At 36.4% G+C, this 17,028-nt stretch overlaps 1 protein-coding gene across 1 annotated transcript in view; it reads left to right on the forward strand.

The window, feature by feature from the left end:
* Positions 1–14,332, forward strand: part of farp1 (FERM, RhoGEF (ARHGEF) and pleckstrin domain protein 1 (chondrocyte-derived)) — a 163,958-nt gene extending 149,626 nt beyond the window's left edge. Inside the window, exon 25 of the mRNA XM_056770669.1 lies at positions 14,323–14,332. The gene's annotated coding sequence lies outside the window, so the exon portion shown is untranslated. The remainder of the gene's footprint in view (positions 1–14,322) is intronic.
* The last annotated feature ends 2,696 nt before the right edge of the window (positions 14,333–17,028 follow it).

Raw genomic sequence — 17,028 nt, forward strand, 5'->3', positions numbered from 1 at the left:
AGTGGAATCCCCACGGCTCTGGTTTCACTGAAAAAAGGCACTTGCTTTCCTTCCTTCTCTCTCTCTCTCTCTCTCTCTCTCGCTGGAGTTCAGCATTCATCTCGACTCCAGAGATTTCATTAGTTAACTGTATCTTTTGGCTTCAAATGCCTTTTTGGTCTTTGTTATGGACATGAGATGCTTAAACAAGCATTGGGCCAAACGTATGCATGTTAAATTCAAATTTATTTAAATGACGGCTAGAATTGTTTCTGCTATCTATGTTTGCCCCTTTGTTGCCATCTCTGTTTGAAACAAAATTTCAGTCACTTAGAATATTTATTTTTACGCGTGTTGAAAAATAATTAAATCCAACTGAGAGCTCAACTGACGATTATTGTGGAGACTTTCTGAAATTCGAGGTATTCCCTCAATAACATTTTTTTCCACAAAACGTTACAGTTTACAGCTTTAAATTAAATGTTTTAACCTCCTGTTCAAAAGACAAATTAAATGCAATCAAATCGGTTGTGTCTGTGATCAAATCGCAATCGCTTCTTCTGATTTCTTCTGAAAATATTAACTGTATTTTGCATCAAAGCTTATATGTTCTGGTTAAACTTCAAATGTTGTCATAATCTAGATATTGAGTGCTGCTTACTTGGTCAAAGTGATTTCCAGAACTTTAATATGTTCTTATGACTAATTAACACTGTTATGTGATTACTAGGGTGTTCCAGGTGGTTGCTATGGTGTTACCATGCTGTTGCTGTATTCTGAGTAGTTTTAGCATGTTGCAATTGCTCTTCTGGATATTTTTCATAACTTTCATGATTTTACAATTCTGTGTAATCAGCCTTATGTTTGTCTGGTGGACAATGAAATGGCAAAAATCCGACAGACTCGATTTGAGGGAAGCTTTTGAGCCATTCCTTTTTTGGAACAATAGGCAAGTACCTGGCACCCACTGTGAGCACCCTGAATGCATTAAATCCACACAGAACTGCATAGCAGCACTAAAAACTACTTACAAGACTTTAACATCACGGTGGCAGGTTTTGCAATTATAAAGCAGCCCCGATAACCCCTGGATAATTGCTTTGGCCGACCATGTCGATCTCCAGAAATGGAGACAAGCTCACCTCCAGTGCTTTAACTGAAGTCAATGGACGTCTTGTCTTCTTTGTTCTGCAGATAATTAAGTCCAGTGATTCACCAACCCATCGACTCCTGCAGAGACTTCTTCTACAAATCTAAATACAATGACCATTATGAGCGCTCTGACGTAAAATAGTCTCCTTCTGATAAGCATCATCCACAAATGAAAAAGGAGCGTCAGATTCTAAAGGAATAAAATTCACACCTCTCTCATCCGTATGGTGGTTTATAGAGAGACAGATATGTCGATGAGCTAAAGATTATCAGCCGACTGTAAGTGAATCATAGTTTTATACCAAAGATATCATGAATATAAGTTTGTTTTGATAATATAGAAAAAAGAATCGGAAGATGTGGTTGAAGAATTAATTTCAGTTTGCTAATGTAGATTTAATGTTACGATTGCTTCATGGAGAAACATGATTTACCTCATTAACTTAGATTTGTTTTATCTCACTTTATCTCTTCAAGTTTTATTTGAAAAGTTTCAAATTAAGTTTTTGATTTTATGTTTATGTTTATGTTGCATTGCATTGATTATATACATACAGCATGACAAACCAGTACTTAAATAAGAGAATTTTGTTATTTCCATACTGTAAACCTGTGTACTCCACTTACATTTTTTATTTAAGAATCTTTTTACTGCTTCTTTTTCTGATTCAAACACATTTTAAATTGAAGCCTTTAGTAAATAGTTTGCATCTCTTAGGAGTAAGGATAGCTCTAGATATTTACAGTAGAGGGCTATGAAGACGTCTCAAGTCTATCGAGTTGCTTATCTCAAGTGATCCTCTCGACCCATCCGTTTCCCTCTCTTCTTCTTTCACAGCTACACATTGTGAGCGGTCTGCGGGGGGATTTAAACGGATGTGCTCAGAAGTCAAAAGTGGAGGAGTCGGCCCCAGCGATCGATCAAGTCATTGATGAACTAAAGAACATCTATCGGATGACTTTCTGGGAGGATAAGTGTAAAACCTCTCTGTAACTGCAGCGAGGAGGAAGGGGGCGTCCCTCAGGGGTCCGTCCTCGGAGCAGGTTGAATAGAGGCCAGGGTGAGTTCGGTGACACACTTCTTAAAGGGTTTAACAGAACATCAGAATGATACGTCCAGCGTGAAAAGCTTTCATTGTGGACTGAGATGTTTTTCAAGTGGACTCAAAGAAATTGTTTCGAAAACCATATTAGTTAAAAAAAGCAGAAGTGACTTGAACATCACTTTTAAATGAATAAATGTACAGACAGGTGAACGTGTTGTCTCATTAGATTTATTACTGCGACAAAAATTGCTTTTGGTGAGTTTTAAATCTCCTGCGACGTGAATACAGCAGACAGAATTAACTGTTGTTCTGTGTGTTTATGTGTGTTTTTCAGTTCTGCGAATAAAATAAACAAACAAACAAACAAACAGTAAGGAAACTGTTTGGAAAACTTTTTTCAGTTTTTATGCCTTTTTCCCCTCGATTGTGACTGAAGGTGTATGCTTAAATGTCATTATTTTGGTAGACAATCAAATGTGGGGAAGTTTAGAGTCATTTATTTATTCATTTAGATCATACAATGTTCTGTTTGAATACTCAATTCTGATTGGCTGGAAGGTGTGCATTAAAACCCTTGAACGCACAGGTAGCTCCTGTAAGTTTGATTACATTTGAAATTTAACTGACAATATCACTGTCACCTGTTTGATCTAAAATTTCACTGAATATATCAATTAAACATTTAACTTGTCAAAGGACCATAGCATAAGCGGGATAATCCCCAGCTAGCCATTGCTCTTCTTCACGTAGGGTGGATCTTGGCCTCCACCTCATGCATTAAAACCCTTTAACGCACGGCTAGCTGTGGATTATCCCTTACATATTATGTTTTTTTTACTTCCATATTTTGACGTATTTCTGAGTGAAATGGAATTTTGTGGCTTTCGTGTTTCTCTGCTATTTGATTGGATGTATAAAAACAGCCGGTGCATTTTGAAATGGAACTGGCAGCAGACAGACAGTTGAAGGGGAGGAGTTAACGGATGCTCCGCCCAAGCAGTTTAACACACGTCATCTAAGATGGATAGTCATTACAGGAAGGAAGTGCATTTTGAGATTTTAACTGCAGATTATGAGGGCACACAAATTTTACAAAGAGAATGACCCACATCGATCAACTATTTACAATAAACGTTGCAATATTTAATGGGAAAATAAGCTTGTAATATTTTATTTCACTGAGACTTTAAAGTAAACTTTAGTTGTGTAATGAAAGTATCTTACACTGTATGTGTGCGGTTACGTGTTTGTGCTTTTGACAACCTTGAAAACAAAATAAACCCTGTTTCTTCTTCCATCACTTGATCGTGGTGTAGCGATAAATCTGTAATTCTCCTGCATTTTCATCGAGACCGCTGACGTCTGAAAGGGTTTGAATACGTTGAGTGTGATCTTCATCTTTCTGCAGTGTTGTACTGCAGGAGTTCCCAGCTGGCAGAGCGGCGGTCGAGGTCGTCTCTTTTGACCTCTGTGCTGGCACTGATGTCTAATTCACACCATCTGTGATCTGTCACTTCTGTATCACACATCCACACGGCTGTCTTTAGTCACCATGTGTGAATTATAGTCCTCTGGGCTGTCATTTGTATAAATAGGAACTCACATTTATATATGCGTTTAACTCTATAGAGTTTGTTGTACTAGAAAGATAGGTAGTCAAGAGAGGTTGTACACATTTTTACGATTCAATCGCCTTATAAAATAGTTTGCAATTGCCTTGAGATGGTTTTGAACTCATCACAAAGAGAACCGAGAGTCTAATATTCCGACGAATGGAGATTTAAGGTTATTTAGGATAGAAGATGATATGATTCATGACTGCGTGTGTGCGCAGTAATTATGTAAAAGTGATTAACCTCATCACCTGTAACTCCCGCCGAGCTCACAATCGACACAAGTCACGGCTCATTGCATAACCAAATGACAATTAAATGAGGTTTCATGACCTAAATAAGATGCATAAAAGAGCAAAGGAGAGCGGTGTCACTCCTGATAAAGCGCTCGCTGATAAAGTTAATGAAGTCTTGTTTGCATATGCCGTAACACAACTTCACCCAGTCACTATTTCTTGTCATAATAACCCAAAAATGACTCTTCATTTTAACTAGCGTAGTCAGGTTTATTCTGTGATTAAAAAACACTTCTTTGGAAGTTTTATTTTTAGACCGACAATGTGACAACTTTATTGTGATGTCCTTGTCATACTGTGAAGAGAGGAGGAAAATATTTTTATATCTGGATTTGATGAGAAATGTTTGAGTTGATATCGAAATCTTCAATAATATCATTTTTTTATTACAGACTTGACAAATCTGTGCTCGGTTTGACACATTTCTGGTATCTCCTCTCAAACTCATTTGTGAGATTTCTGACTCTTTTCTCAGGAGAAATATCTGAGACGCCAGCAAAAGTTTCCGTTGGCTCTCCTTTAAATCTTGTTTAATCTCGAGAAATAATTGAGACGTGAAAGTGATCTCACCTCTGATTTCTCTTTCTTCTGAGTAGAACTCATCATCTTATTTAAAGTGACAAAACACATCTATTATAAATGACTGAAATGATTTGTATCAATAGAAAAATTCATTATTGGAGACGATCTCTTTCCTCGCCGGCGACCTTTCACTGAAAGCAGAATAAAGAGTAAAATATTCAATTTGAATGTGACCTTAATGGCAATTTTTGTTCACCCCCCTCTTACGGGTGGATGTTTCAATTGCGACCGAGTCGTAGAACGTCTCCTTTCTGATGTGGAGACGGCAGCCGAATACAAAGAGCTTTGGGGTGTCAGAACCCGAGTCCACAGAGCCAAACGGAGCCCTCACTGATGTGCGAATGAGGCCCGGCACCTCGTCTCATCTCTCAAAGCCAATCGCCTCATGATGAGCTTCAAACAGGTGGACAGACTGATAAAAGGTTTCATTTATATGGAAATCAAAAGGGTGACCAATCAATTATTCCCATTTGAATAAAGATGACCGTCCTCTATGCCCCATTGGACCATCGATTCCACTCCTAATTCTAGTCATGCCAGCCCCTTTTACTCCACATATAAATAGTGGAGTGGCCTCATCTTGAGTCGCGTCTGAACCGCCGCTCTATGACAAAACACAGACTGAACTGTGCAAATTGGAAATCCATATTTGGATGAGCGACGTGTAAGATTAATTGTTTGTCAGACGCTGTCACCGCAAAGAAGGGTGAAAAATATCGCCAATTTCCCATCTCTTAACTTGATGTCTGTGCTTTCGAGTCTTCCTGTGTATTTATCCTGGATTAAATATTCATGCCTTAAATCAAACGTTTACATTCCAGTCACCGGTTGAAATGTGATTTACGCCACAGTTTCTTTCGCTTTCTCATCTCTGGGTGTACGATATAAATATGTCATCTTTCAACAGATATCAACGTGGATTTCAACACCCATCCGATGCGAAGGGACGGGTGGAAAATCGTTCCCAAAAGTTTTGAATATGTCCCGTACCCCGTAAAAAACACAAAGCGCACATCAATGAATATCATCAGGACATGGTCTGTCCTCAGGATTCAGATTGATGCTCTGGATGTTTTCTTGCTTACAGAGGCCACGGTGACGGCCAATATGACCTTTTACTCCACAGACCAAATACTGATGATGATAGATCCGGGAAGGATCGAAGGGAAAGTTCATCTTAAAATGACAGCTCTCTCTTCAGTAACTTACAGTTTAGCTATTTCAGATGAGCTTTTGTCTGAAAGTCACTATTCACCAAACTGATCGATAAACATGACTGGATTCCTCATGAGGTCATTACACTGAAGCTACAGTGCCGCCATGTTGGTATTACTAGGGAGCTATCACATATTAACGACAAAACAGTAACTTACCATTAAATCTAAAGTCTCAACGCGAATGTTTTAAGCATGTAAATGGTAAAATATATTAATCTGTAATTTTTCTGTCTTGTTAGATATAGAGTAAGTTACGTTCATTTTCATGACGGTTTACATATCAGATCAACAAGACACCTGTATTTATTATGAAATCTAAATACAGATACATATATATGCTGTACACAGAGAGTTTGCTCTTAGATATTTATTAGAAAATATTTAAAATAAAAAAAATGTATTTAAAATATTTATTATTTAAATTAGATAACTCGTTTTTCAAAAATCATGTTTTTTAAGATGTTTTTATTGTGTTTTATTGTGTAAGTTAGCGGTCATGACAGCCCCATATGTTTTGTGTTTGTATATGATTGCCATGTGTTCTCCTATCTCGTCTCTTGACCCCGCCCCCTCGTTTCCTTGTTTAACTCCCGCCAGTGTTTCATTCCCCACACCTGCCTACTATAATTATCCCTTGTTAGTCCTCCTATTAAATGCCCTTGTGTTTGCTGTCCTGTGCTGTTTTAATTTGGTTTAACTACCTGGTCTAGTTCACCTTGCCTAGTTCCTGCCTAGCATCCATTTTAGTTATCATGTTTCTCAGTTTTTGGTATCTCTTTGGAAGTCTTATTTTAAGTTCTATGTTCTGTTATCTTTGTAGGTATTTATTTTGGGAATTAAAGTTTGTGTTTTGCAACTGCTGCCTGCATCTGGGTTCTGCTTCATGCAGTCTGCGACCGTGAGCTTCATTTTTTGAGTTATTATGGCTTAAATCAAAACAAACTAACTGCAGTTTGATTAATAATAATTGGAATGCACACTAAAAAACAAGTTAATTTTTTTTAACTGACGCATCTCGTTTTGGATATGTTCTTGAAGTCATGAAGCTTTATTTCTAAACATCTACGCATGTGCCATTACAACAGTGTGGAATACACACTCAACTTCTATAAATTAATTTCTACACGTCGTATGGAAGCAAATAAGAGACATAATGTTTTGAAATTTAACAGCCTATAATACTTGATTTTGAATTATTTTACTTTGGAAACCATGTATCTGAATTTATTTGTTTCGAATTTACCTCTATGAAATTTAAATATGAAAATTCTTGATTTCCAATTTAAAAACCTGAATTTAATGCTCACAAATTCAGATACAAAAAAAAAAACTTACAGAATTTCAGATAAAATACATTCAGATTTATCAAATTTGATTGCTCTTATTCAGATCTCAAATTTCAAGTTAATACTTTTCAAGGAAAACATATGTCTAATTCGACTGCTCAAATTCAGATCGAAAAATTCAAGTTAAATATTCACATGGTAACATCCGGGCTACCCAGGATAGGAAAAACAGTTGAGCCCAGAGCCCGTCTGCAATTGAACCGAACCAATGAACCGACGTCAGGCGGCCTATCAGAGCACGACAACCTGACTGTCTGTCATGATCCAAGAAGAGGCCAAGGCACGGATATTAAACCTGTTAAGAAGATGACTTCTAGGGAAAACGAAGGCGCTCCGGTAAGTTTGCTGTTTATGTACAATCATACTCTACAGAACAAAAGTATGTTGTTGCTAATTATTTTTTGGAACTATTATTATTATTATTTTTCGACCGACGTCGGTTCGGTTCATTGGTTCGGTTCATTGGTTCGGTTCATTGGTTCGGTTCAATGGTTCGGTTCATTGGTTCGGTTCAATTGCAGACGGGCTCTGGGCTCAACTGTTTTTCCTATCCTGGGTAGCCCGGATGTTACCATGTGAATTTTTAACTTGAATTTTTCGATCTGAATTTGAGCAGTCGAATTAGACATATGTTTTCCTTGAAAAGTATTAACTTGAAATTTGAGATCTGAATAAGAGCAATCAAATTTGATCAATCTGAATGTATTTTATCTGAAATTCTGTAAGTTGATTTATTTGGTATCTGAATTTGTGAGCATTAAATTCAGCTTTTTAAATTGGAAATCAAGAATTTTCATATTTAAATTTCATAGAGGTAAATTCGAAACAAATAAATTCAGATACATGGTTTCCGAAGTAAAATAATTCAAAATCAAGTATTCATAGGCTGTTAAATTTCAAAACATTATGTCTCTTATTTGCTTCCATACGTCGCTATTCTGCCCAAAATAAACATTGAAAAAAAAATATCAGAAGTAACAATTCAACCAAACATGAACTAAAAGCGTACCTAATAAGCAGAAAAACAGTTTTTATAGATGGATTCACCTCCTGCCGTTGGTCATTTATATAGATCAGTGATTCACCTTCATTGTGTGGGAGACAAAAAGGTGGGATATCCCAAATTCTGTCATGTATTCTCCCATGTTTGTAAATGTGCCCTTTCATCGGTGGAACACGGAAGAAGATATTTTGAGAAATGTGTCAGTGAAAGATAGTCACACTGGCTTGAAATGACACAAGGATGATAAGTGCTGACAGAATTTACAGTTTTCAGCACTGTCTTGACCTGATTTCTATTTTTAACCAAAAAAAGTTATGGATTGCAGCTTTAAGTAACAAGATGAGAGTGAATAAGTGAAAATAGCTCTTGGCATGTGTTTGTGTCGTTCAGGCATGAACAGCGAGCACACAGATGTGTGTTTGTATTACTGCTCTTACCAGAGCATTCTTTTTTACTTTTGTTTGTGATTAGAAAGATATAATTCTCTGCAGGGTTGTTCATATTCCGATGATGTCATTGTGAGTCTCAGGCATTGAACATAAAGTGCCCAGGTAATAAAGTAAGAATGATAACATTAAAACAGATATTAAACGTTATGAAAAATATAAAAGTATATTATGTGAAGTAGAATCTGTCTTTTGTTGTTCTGATGCATTCTCACTTTTAACACAAAAGACAGACAGAATCTGCTTCACTGACAGACTGATATTCGCTGTTATTTTAAGTGATGACTGGTGTGTTATCTCAGGTGCTGTTATTGTCACCTGCACTAATCTATCTTGATACGTTTCTGTGTTAACCGCTGCAGGTGTGGGATGTTTTATATGAACTGAGAGGACAGAAATAATCAGGATAATTACGTGCGATTATCATCTCATACTGTACAGATCAGCTGAGGATGCTTTACTCTTCTGTCTGTCATCAACTCATGTAATACGGAGAAAAGACAAACATATTTTCTGAGAGTAATCAGCATTCACAAAGTCACACACACTGCATGCACCGTGTTATTAAATATTTAAGGTAATTTCATTGCGCTTTCAGCGAGCATTCTCAGCTTCATTTAACAAGTTTTCCCATGTTTACATTTATTCTGCAGATATTTCTCTGATATCAGCACAGTGGACTCGAAAGCCTCCATGTAAGGTGTTATATATTTAACTATTTTGTAGACATGTAAAAATTCAATATTTGTATCATTTTAATGTGTTTTGATGCTTTAAAAAACATTTTTTTGTGATATGGAATTTTAACACTTTGTATCATTTTGTGTTGAATGCGTGTAAAATAAAAAAGAGCCAACACACGATTGAGTTAGACATAACATAAAACGTGTTGTCCTTAACTAACTTAACAGAATCAAACCTTAGGAGTGACATAAAGTCATTTAAAGAATATATTTATTTTCCATCATACAGTATATTAAATTATGAACTGATCCTAAAACAAATGGACAAACATTTTCAAACATTAATATAAACTTCTGAAACATTTCCTCTTTCTTGTTATTTAAAAGAGTTTGTCTATTTGCAGTTTACTGCAAATAAATATGAATAAAATAAATATTTATATTTGGAATTTGGGTGAAAACAGTCATTTCATTTAAACACCGTCCTATAAATAGTACATTTAGATAAACGAAAAATAATTTTGTAGTGATCTGTAAATTTTGTTCCACCGCTGCATGTAAATATGTGGGGTACTTACACTTGGGTTATCATTCATTAGTATTTTTATAGTGCTAATGCATTCTGGGATTGCTGTCTGTGTCAAAGTTACATGTAGTTCTGCCTTTAAAGTTATTCAAATTAGGATCTAAAAGTCCCTGCCTAACTTTTCAAACCCCCTGTGGATATAGGACACGTGCTTAAGATGCCATAAAACGAAGTGGTGGGTGGATTGCTAGGTTTTGGAAAACATCTTGAATATAGAATAACACAATAATTGGGAACTAAATCTTACAATAACAGCAGTTTGACAGATTTTTGTTGGAGATATTTTGACAGCATTTTGCTTTACATTTTCATTGCATCATTGACTTAAATTGCCCATTATGTTTTATTTTTAAGTGTCCTACTATTGTATTTGGGTCCCCAGCAACAGGTTAAAATGCACACAAGGTCAAAAAACGCTGTAGTGTTTTCAAAAAATGCATTTAATATCATATCATTTCTCAAAGAAGCTTTTCTAAGACTCAGTTTCTCTCAATCCCTCCCTTTCACAAGCCCACTGTGCTACGATTGGTATGCTTCCCCAATGTGTTGTGATTGGTCTTTCCAATAAAAGACACTCGGCATTAAACGACACATTTTTACACTTATGGAAAAAATATTTTAACCTCTCAACCCAGTCTCACGGCAGACACAGAATTTGGAATCTATTAATTGATGTTCATGGACACGAATATCTCTATTTCTTCGTGTCAGTGAGCACAACTTTTTATACTCTCAGTCAGCACAAATGTCTTTTCGTGTGACTCAGTACGACTTTTAACACACAGACTTGCATGTGTGTGTACAATTATTTATTGATAACCTGATATCAAAAGAAGTCGGACATATTTTAGGATGTGGCTAACCAACAACTTACTTCAACCAAAACCCTAAAATCACAGTTCGCCAAAGTGGCGAAACAACTGTAAATGGCTACCCTACCCTAACCAAACAAAAACAAAACATACCAATGAGATCATAGGAAATAGGTATTCACACGAATGAGGCACCTTGAAAAATAGGTATAAATTCCCATCAGATAACATTGATATATATTTATATATATGAAATATATCGCTTATTTAAATATATTAGATTGAAAGTCGTGCTGACTGACACAAAAAGGGGGAAATTCGTGTCCGTAAACACAATGCTTTTGCACACATGTTTTGTTAAACATGTTGTACAGAAATTCATGTGTCTTTTCTGCAAGGGTTATGAATCCAAGTAATAAACACGACAGATACACTTCTTTAAAGATCTCATCTGATGCATGGGTATAGACATGGAGGAACATATTGTTCTTTGAGTGCCGTCCTGAGACCTTTCAGATCAAAGACACCATTTATCTAGCTCATTGTCCTCAAGCAATTATTTAACCCATAATTACACAGACAAGACTCTCTCTCTCTCTGTGTATTTCTCTGTCTCTCTCTCTCTCTTATAATCATGACCTGATGCTTTCATTGCTTGCTGACATAAGGTCCCATCACTCAGTGGTGCGTGGATGAGAGGTGTTCCCATAAGACAAATCAAAGATGAAATCTCATTAATATCTCAGTTATTTCTACTAGACATACATTAAATTACATGAAGATCAAACGGATGCTTTTGTCTCATCTGAGTCTCAGATATTCCTTCCGTGAAAAAGAGGAAGAAAATAGTGATTGTCAACCATGTGTCAAACTCAGCTCAAATTTGCAATCAAAAGTCAATATTATTGAAGCTGTCATTATGAACTCAAACATTTCTCATCAAATCTACTCAAATCCAGATCAACAGATCTCATTTACACATTTGATTCTCTTTTCATCTCTCCTGAGACATTTTATTGTAAATATCAAACTGTGTCTTTCCAGGTGGAGACGCATTACATCACAGTCTCTCTGTTTCTAGTGGTTTCTAGAATCTGTGTCATCCGTCGCTTTACATTTGCAGTACACTGCTCGTCTCACCACAGATGTGCAGGTACATCCGGTTACATCATATTTAACACAAATGCACCCCGCCTAGAAAACTCAATTCCCTCCAGTCATCTAAACCTCTTAGTTTGTAACATAATCTGATAATTTACTGGAAACATCGCAGAGCGCTGGAATGAAAATGTCACTAATTGTTTGTTTTAAAGCTGAAAAATGGTAATTGAATCAGTAAAAGTACATTTGAGATGAGATAATGTCTGTAATGGTAACGATAACTTTCTTTGAGTGCTGCATTTTAAATATTTGATGAGATGCTGTATGTTTGAGTTTCTTTGTGTTAGATTTGTCCTTTCAAACAGAAGCAGAGGACCAGCACAGGCCGGAGACTGACCTTCAGTCCATCAGAAATTTAAAAGGTAGTGTATATGTTTATAATGGCTTCAAGCGAAAATTCACTAACAAATCAAAATTCTGTCCTCATTTATTTTAAATCTTTCTTCAGTGGAACACAAAAGAAGATATTTTGAGAAATGTCTTAGAGGTTTTGTCTTCATAAAATGGAAGTCAATGGGGTTCAGTGTTGTTTGATTTTCGACATTCTTCAAAATATCTTCCTTTGTGTTCTGAAGTAGAACTCAACTCAAATTGAAAAATAAGAAAGGTGACATTCATTTTTATTTACAAGATAATTATACATTTTAAACAAGTAGAAACATTTAAGTTCAACAATGCAAATGAAATGGGAAGGATATTTAGAAGAACATGAAACATAGTCTTGCAATTCTAAGGCTGTGTTCACATTTGACTTCTTTTTTGACAAGGGCACTTTTTTGTAAAGAAAAGGCAGCTTGAGAGAGACAGGCTTCATAGGCAACATAACATAGGTCTATTTGAATTATAAACAGCAGTAACCAATCACATATATAAAAATTATAATACTCATTTCTCTCTAGAACTGCATTCAAAAGTTATTGAAAGGGAAAATTAAACTTACATTTATACAAAACTGTTCTCCAATGTGTGTTTCGGCCACCATTTTGTTTTTTCGACTTTGAGCCTTCTTGAATAAATCCACCAATGGAAACAACAGGTCTCTGTCATTAGTCAGCTGTGAAAAACTCTGCAGTGAGCTGCAGAAAAAGGTGCTGGCGCTGGCGTTTAAAAAAGCGATCCAGACTTTTTGTAAAATACTGGTTCACTCCATAGGACTACAATATTAAACAGACGCTGGCAGCTTCAAAAAAGAAGTCAAGTGTGAACATGGCCTAAGTGTGTGTGTGTTTCTTTTAAAGGAAGATGTGTAGGAGGAAACAAAGCAACCAGCGCTATTTCCTGTTCCTCTGAAGGTTTGTAGTGTTATACGCTTGAATTCATGTGCATACAATATATATTCTCTGATTCATAAACAAACTCAGCTTCGTGCAGCCATGAAGTAATGATGATATTTCAAAGCATTCACTTCTGCACAATTAACCAAAGTTTCTTTACTCAAAAGAGACAGATAATGTGTGCAGTTCACTCTCACTGAAACAGAAACCCGGTGTTTCTCATGAGTGAGATATTAGTTTTCTCACAGTCTCTTCAGATTTCTCTGATAGATAAATCTGTGTACAGCGGTGGAAGAATCATCAATTCTTTTTGCTAAAGCAAACACTGTTGTTGGAGGGTTTGACCAAATCATTAGGTTTTATAGGTCTGATGAACTGCTTTTCTATTGTTTTATACTGTTATATGAGGTCTACTTATGACGTTTGCATGGTTTTTACATCCAAAAACATCAAAACCAGTAAGTAATAGGCTATTTTCTACCCAGATTTTGAGGCCAGCTCTGGTTTTAATGGGCGTGCCGCATTGAAGAATTTATAAGTAGACGTTTCCATGAAAAATAAACAAAAATGAAAAATGTTTATTGCTTGCTCGCTCTATCTGGTTCCGCGCCACCTGTGTTACTTCAGTTCTGTCCTGCCGAAACCAGTGGGCGGGGCTAGAGAAGTAGTCGTTGATATTTTCGACCTATCAATGTCGTTATAGATCGGTGCATACCATAACCTGGCGTTCGTTGGGCCTGGTGTCAAAAACAGATGTAATCTAAGTAATAAGGGCGTTTTCAATTCTGACACTTACATGATGTTCGCGTAAATATGATCCGGTCATATATAACAGACGCTCGGGTTAAAATTGGGATTTTAATTCATTCCTCCTTGAAACTTTGGTGTATAAATCTGTTTGACATGAATGATGCATGAAATTGTGCCGCTTGTTGAGAAAAGATTTTTAAAGCAAGTTTTCCTCATAATGAGTAGATGTTTAAATTTTGGGTGAACGTTTCTTTTTTAATCTGTCATGTCAACGTCAGACTGCACAGTGGGGAAGTTTTACTCTGTCGCTCATGTTGTGTTTCTCTTGAAGGCATTATGTGAATGAGTGATGTCTTATTATTATTAAACATCTCAGCTTGTCTTTAATCGCCCTTTCTTTGTGACCCACACACTTTAATTATTATCAGAACAACGGTGAAAAGATGACTTCGATTTTTCTCTTGGATAATTAGGTTCATCGCCTCTGGCTCTCTCTCTCTCTCTCTCTCTCTCTCTCTCTCACACTCTCTCTCTCTCTCTCTTCCTCTTTCGCTCTCTCTCTCTCTCTCTCTCTTCCTCTTTCTCTCTCTCTCTGCCTCTCTCTCTTCCCATCTCTCTCTTTCTCTCTCTCTCTCTCTCTCTCTCGCTTGAATGTGAAAGTTTTGTGTTAAATAAAAGATGTTAAATCGGGCGTCCCGCTCTGTTTTCTAACTGTATGAGCTGAATTTCACTCCGTTGGACTTTTTCCGTTTCTGGATAGACACGGAGCACGAGAAAAGCATAAACAATAATGATCTTACTATTATTTCTCTCCTAGCCTCTCGGCTGTGAAGAAAAGAATGGATGTGTTCAACGTGAATCGTGACAGCATTGCTCTCCTCCCAAAAGCAAATTAACAGCCAGGCAGCCGAACAATAACGCCGTTGCTATTGGAAACCAGCTTCATGAACTCCACTCCCAGAATTAAACCTCTTTGACGAGTTCGCACTCAAGAGAAATCGATAAACGGTGGAATTGTGACAGCAGAAGCAGCATCTTGTTAGCAAGAAAAGGATCAGGTTGAATTCGCTATGAGCTTTGAAGAAACTCGGATCACGTTTAAGAAAGATTTGCTCTTCTTGAAGAAGAAATCAAAGAAAGGTTTGATATGGCCTGTGGTCTCTGATTTCTAAGGAAGCTTCTCCAAGACGGGTCTAACATTCATGAATAACTCATCAACAATATTTAGACACACAGACAATAATGCGATGACTGTACACATTGAAAAAAAAAGTAGTTAAGTACAACCTTTAGGCAGATTATATAATCACCACTACAATAGAATAAAGTTATAAACATTATTAAAAGTGGTCAGATATGTATATTAAATATATGTCCAATAAATTATAAATATATATATATATTTTCAATATGAATATTAACTATACTGTCTGAAATAGGTCTATATTTCAAATAATGTAATGCTTAATTATCACGTTTATGTGTGTTCAGCTATGATCTAAAGATGCGACGATGTGCAAGGGTGGGGAAGAATAATATGCGCGTCAGGTTTAGTCGATAAAACACTTCCACAAAGTAAACACCTGTCTGTGTATCCTCCCTCATGACTCCTCGGAAAGCCTCCTCGATTCTCGCCTCCGCCCGGTGCAATTAGAAAATTGAGATGTCCTCTAAATTGCTGAGTTAAATCGGTTTCCGGGTCATAGGATGGAGGACGGAGGAGCGAGGGAACGAGGAGGCATATTGAGAAGCACCCATTTTCTACCCATGGGAACAAAACATTCAAATACATAGGGGGGGATGAATATCATATACATAAACACATAAATCAATATAATTAACACTCAATTTCAAAGTGTATTTCTAACATAAAAAAGATGATAAATAACCAGAAAATCAAGAACAATAAACAAAAACAGTCACAAAGTTTTCATCAACAAACAAAGGATAACAACGACCCTCCAATGCCCACACAATAGAAAAACTATGCCTACACTACCCATAATACCTTTGGAAGGAATAAAAAGGGTCATGAGCCCGGAGACAGAAGGTAAGAAAATGAAAATGTTACAAATTCTGGATAAAGGAAAGAAAGAAAATAACTCTTCGCAACTTTCTTTTAATCTAATGTGCATCTAAGACCATAAGAAAAGTAACGAAAATCATCCTCACAAAATGAATCAAACATGGATACAAAGGAATATAAACCTAACAAATGAAATCACTTAGGGTATGACCTCTTCACAAGTACTTATATACTTTATATATTGTTTTTAAGTATGATTCTAAGTTCACTTCAGTCATGACAAGTGTTAATGTAGTGTTTCTGGTTTTCGTCAATGCAAAAGAAAAGCATGATTTCACATGAAGCACATCAGAATTCACTGCTCTGCTCATACTGAGTCTTGACCGCTAGGAAATGTCTTTTGACATGATTTAAAGCCACTTCCCTGTCAAAATAGACAAATTGGTTTACGAAGTGTTAACCAGGTCCGTTTTAAACTGTTTTGTTTTGTTTTGTTTTAACAGACTGAAAGGAACCGTTTAAGAATATAAAGTCTTCGGTTTGGATGTTGGCTATTGCACTAGACATAAGTGTAAGAAAGCTGGAGTTGGAGAGATGCTGCCCATCTCTTTCACACAATACAGAGTCGTCAAGGAGAGCCGCTTTATTAATTAACAGCCTGTCTGCAGAGAAAATTACCCAGCATCCTCCTCCTGTTCTTCTGGTGTAATGGAGTCTGAAGGTGATCTCTCACACATCAACTGCTAAACATCTTAAACAATGCGCTAGAGTCTGATATAAACACAAGAGACTGATGAAGACCTGATGCTGCTGGGACCCATAGCATGGAGAAATATGTAAGGTAAAGGTCTAAATTAAGTTTTACATTTTACACGTGTGCAATCTTTCAATTCAATCGATTTTGATTGGCTGTCATTGTTTTATGGTGGAGCGTTTCATAAAAAAATACTTTGAAAGTAGATTCTGAATAGAATAGAACAGTAAAGAATAGAACAGAACAGAAAAGAATAGTTATGAATGTAAAGATTAGATATTACAGAATAGAATAGAATAGAA

Source organism: Triplophysa dalaica, chromosome 2 (assembly GCF_015846415.1).
Source record: "Triplophysa dalaica isolate WHDGS20190420 chromosome 2, ASM1584641v1, whole genome shotgun sequence".
Classification (NCBI taxonomy): Eukaryota; Metazoa; Chordata; class Actinopteri; order Cypriniformes; family Nemacheilidae; genus Triplophysa; species Triplophysa dalaica.